The following is a 4,705-nucleotide window of genomic DNA, read 5'->3' on the forward strand; positions in this document are numbered from 1 at the left end:
AGATGATTGAGATGGGAAGAGAGTTAACGTCTCGTCTTCTTCTTCATCACTAGGGTTAATTGAAAGACTGCCGGAGGGGCCCCCTTGGGCAGATTTACATTCATCCTCCCGAATCCCAACATCATCAATCATGTAAGAGAGACTTACAGTTTGCTGAATGCTGTCGTCAGCTGGAGCGGCTTCCTTCTCAGAATGCAAAGACATAGTAGGATTCCGTTTACTATCCGTTACACGAATAGTCTCCTTGAGCTCGGCAAGCTGCTGACTCGTGAGAGAATCTACGTAGGATTGCGTAAGAGGATTGCGCTTCTTCTTCGCTGGCATCTGGAGAAATTCCTAGTGAGCTTACGGGGTGTAAGCGGGGTCTATTCCTTCAACAATAACCGTCACTCTGTCTACCATGTCGGGATTAGAAGGGCCCTACCTTAAGCAAGGTGCTCAGCCCGTGAGGAGTGAGCCAGGACCTTCCGGAGGTGATGGGTATTGAAGTACAGACAAAGCATGTTCGAATGAACAAGTTACTTTATTAGAAAAGTATAAAAATAATAAATGTCTGAGGAGACATAAGATGGCACATCTTATAGCTAGGAAAGATGAACCGAAAAGATGGACTCTAAATAGAGACCGCCCTTCTTCATTAAGAAGAGGGGATGTGAGCAAACAGATTACATCACACAGGAGGAGCTACCTTACAAGACAGAGTTAACTATCTAACTACTGGATGTTTCTCAATGTCTTTGGGGGCTGGGAATTTCCAGCGCGACACCCTCTCCCAGAGCGATATCCCTAAGCGGTTTCCAGGAAGCGGCTTAGGGAAAGGCAGCCGTCTTGCCTTTCCTTCAGCTCGAAAGAAGTAGCAACTGCCCCGCTTTCCCCTAGCCGGTTAACTTGAAGCGCTGGGTTTTTTTCTCTCTAACGCGGCTTTTGAGTGGTTGGCTGGCTCCTTTGCTTGCGCACAAGAGGGGGAAAATGCCAGTGAGGCTAACCCACCCAAGCCAGCAATGCCAGCCAGACTCCCGCTTGCGCCCTCTTGTGGTGACTTGTCAGTCACCTGAGTATAAGTCGAGGTCGGGTTTTTCAGCCCATTTTTTGGGCTTAAAAACCTCGACTTATACTCGAGTATATACGGTAATTTTAAGGAAACGTTTAACTTCCAAACTTACCTGTTTAAAGCAGAATTCTGCCTTCCCACTATAGGAAGAACTATTACTTCTTTGAGGAAATAACAATGCTGGGAAAGATAAGAGCACATTCAAGTCATTTAATTATGCAAATTATAAGCCAAGAACTACTGGTCTGGTTGCATTTATTATATATTATTAATCATGTGAAGATTCCCACAATGGAGTGTTTCCTCCCTCCCTCTCTTTATTTTTCTTCCTCCCATCTGCACTATAATTAACCACCTGTATTCTATTGATTGAAATATAATTTTTGCTGTACAATGCTGATCTCGGCAAAGTATAACATTGCAATAAAAATGACTGTAAATTTGATAAAGAGATGGGGATATTCACCTTCTAATCCTCCTGCCTTGAGCACAGAAAAAAGCTTGGTGGTTTTGGGCAAGTGAATCAGTCTCTCTTGTCCTAGGAAGAAATGGGATATAGAGAAAATTGAAATTCAGCAAAATAGCTTCCTTTTTTCTCTTTCTCCTTCCCTGTCTTTCTCCCTCCCTCTTTCTCTCTCCCCCTCCCTTCCTCTCTCTCCCTTCCTTTATTCCTCTTTCTCCTTTCCTGTCTCTCTCTCTCCCTCTTTCTCTCCCTCCCTTCCTCTCTCTCTTTCTCTCCTTTCCTTTTTCTCTGGCTAGCGGCAGAGGCAAGCCTGGAGCCCGCCCCCCCCCCCCAACATTTTCAGGCAGGCTGCAAGCACTCCGGCAAGGGGATGGCTCGCCTCCCTCCCCCCCCGACATTTTCAGGCAGCACGGCGCAGCAGCTATAAGGGTAGGGCCCCCCCCGCCCGCCCTACTTACCTTAACCTCTGGTCCGGGGAGCTTCCAAACAAAAGCCTCTTCGGCTGCCGGCCGAGGTTTAAATAGGGGGCGTGCCCGAAAATTCCCGTGCTAAGGAGAGAAGCCATTTGATAGGCTTACCTCCCTCTGCGCTAGGATTCTGATTGGTGCGCAGGGGTCTATTTCCCCCTGCGCTATTGCTCATGCGCACAGCTTACAGGGAACGGTGCTTAGGATGGCCCCAGTTGCTTATCACTTTCAGCTTTATATATCTTATCAATTCAGAAGACTCATTCTGAAAAAGAGAGATTTTTTAAATTGTTTAATTATTGTGATTAAAAGTAATTACAAGTAATATATTTTTCTTGTAATATGTCTACTGTACGCTGAACCACTAACTTAAAAATAGGATATGTATACATTAGTGATTGTCCTACATTCACAACTTGCCTCAAGCACTCCCCTCCTCATTGTCCTTCCATATATTTGGAAGGAATACGAGTCATGATTTTATTTTAAAAGATTCTTGATTTAATGTAGCTGATTTAATAAACTATAAAAAATCACCAGAATAAGCAAAATGCACACAGCACATAAAAGCCAAGATTCTTTCTTTTATTTATTTTACAGATTCTAATTTTAAATTAACAGTTCATGCTCTGAATTAAAACAATATTTATTTATTTGAATTATTTCTATATCATTGTAATCTATATACATTCCTATGTATATAGCCCTCAACGTAAAACTGGTCGCTTTGCAATCATTCAAAATTAAGGTATTTATGACCCAGTCCTGGAGTTCCAACAGCTGACATCCCATGATCATGTGACAGCATTTTGGGAACTGAGAAATTGGCCTGCATTTATAGCTGTTGCAGCTTCCTGCTATCATTTTACATTTTTACAGAAAACTGGCATTTACATCTGGTTTCTGGCAAAAACTGTAGCTAACAATGGGTTCACCTAACATGGTATTTGCTTAACGGCTGCTGCAAAAAAGATTGTAAAATTGAGTCTTTCCTGTGATAAAATAAGACATTAGACCAAAACAATAATAATAAATTCATTGAATGTGCACTCGTCCCCTGCATTGTCTTTCAGTTTAGAAAATCTTTCTTTAGATTAATTTTCAAAAGAATGTGAATGTGGCTACTGTTCTGACTTTAAGATACAGCTGTTCTGTAATCCAGGGACTGCAACAAAATGTGTCTGCAAATCCTTGCCCCCAATCTCTCCAAATGCAGGTTTTCTAAAAAACAAATGGGGTATACTAATGATGACATGCACTAAATGAGTTGATTCCATGAGAAGGATGATCTTGAAGCTAAGAACCAAGTAATAAATCATTTGCCAATAAATAAAAATCTGCCAAAGTAAAGTTCTAATAATTCCTTCTGTCCAGGCAGAAGAGGAAAATGCAAAAAACTGGCATTTTCACGTAGATATCTTACTGTTCATTCGTTTAGCACTAGATTGGAATTTAATGTCAAAATCAATTAACCCGAGATCCTATCCTTTTCCTTTTTGTCTTATGGAAAATCATGATGATTATATACTTACTGTATGTTTCGGAGTATAAGACTCACCTTAGTTTTTGAGGAGGAAAATAATGGAAAAAAATCTGCCTACCAGATATTCATCTGGCTAGCATCCTTAGTCTGGTCGGCTTCAGCACATTATTTTATCCCCTGGTTAGAGCTTTTAAAAAAAAAACTTATTCAGAGAGAGTAACAATGAAAGTGCTTGCAAGCCGGTAAGAGCTGGGAATATTGTAAGCACCTGATTAGGGCTGGAAAGAAACATTCAGAGCAGGTATAGCAGGGGTAAGCAAAATTGGCTTTTCTATGACTTGTGCACTTCAACTCCCAGAATTGATGTTAGCTCAGGAATTCTGGGAGTTGAAGTTCCACATGTCATAGAAGAGCCAACTTTGCCTACCCCAGAATGGAATGGAACGGAATGGTATGGAATGGAATGGAATAGAATAGAATAGCATAGAATAGAATAGAATTCTTTATTGGCCAAGTGTAATTGCACACACAAGGAATTTGTCTTTGATGCATATGCTCTCAGTGTACATAAAAGAAAAGATACATTTGTCAAGAATCATGAGGTACAACACAATGATTGTCACAGGGGTCAAATAATGAAGAAACAATCAATATTAATTAAAATCCTAAGGATACAAGCAACAAGAAGTAGAGCAATTAAAAAATGTCTTTGCAGACAGGGCTTGGAAAACATTCTTCACAGAGAGTAACATTGAAAGAGCTTGCAAACTGGTAAGAGATGGAAACATTGTTAGCACCTGGTTAGGGCTGGAAAGAAATATGGAGCAAGTAGAGCAATGAAAAAAGCCTGCAAAGACCTAGGGCTTGGAAAATATTCTTCGCAGAGAGTAACAATGAAAGAGCCTGCGAGGTAAGAGCTGGGTGGCACCTAATTAGGGCTGAAAAAAAGTTTTGAGAATAAGAGTATAAGACTCACTCACATTTTCAGCCTCTTTTAGGGAAGAATAGGGTGCGTCTTATACTCTGAAAAATATGCTACGTTAACTATATGGATTCCTATAACTGTTCCCTTTGTCAACAGCAATGTTTATTAAAATTATGTGGAAATTTTCCAGCATCTTCTACATAATTTCAGTTGGAATGTTTGAATTAAGAATCCTTCCACATCATATGTAAACTGACCCAAGAAAGTTTCTTGTTTCTCTTCTTCTGCTTTTAGTCCCTTTGGAAAGAAAGGATTA

At 40.6% G+C, this 4,705-nt stretch overlaps 1 long non-coding RNA gene across 1 annotated transcript; it reads right to left on the reverse strand.

Moving 5' to 3' along the window:
* Positions 1–1,163: 1,163 nt before the first annotated feature.
* On the reverse strand, positions 1,164–2,149 carry LOC139154618 (uncharacterized). Its single transcript, XR_011556945.1, has 3 exons — positions 1,973–2,149; positions 1,518–1,589; positions 1,164–1,231 (listed from the first exon to the last, which is right to left on the reverse strand). It is a non-coding gene; the product is annotated as an uncharacterized lncRNA (long non-coding RNA).
* Positions 2,150–4,705: the final 2,556 nt, after the last annotated feature.

The sequence above is a fragment of the Erythrolamprus reginae genome, chromosome Z (genome assembly GCF_031021105.1).
Source record: "Erythrolamprus reginae isolate rEryReg1 chromosome Z, rEryReg1.hap1, whole genome shotgun sequence".
Classification (NCBI taxonomy): Eukaryota; Metazoa; Chordata; class Lepidosauria; order Squamata; family Dipsadidae; genus Erythrolamprus; species Erythrolamprus reginae.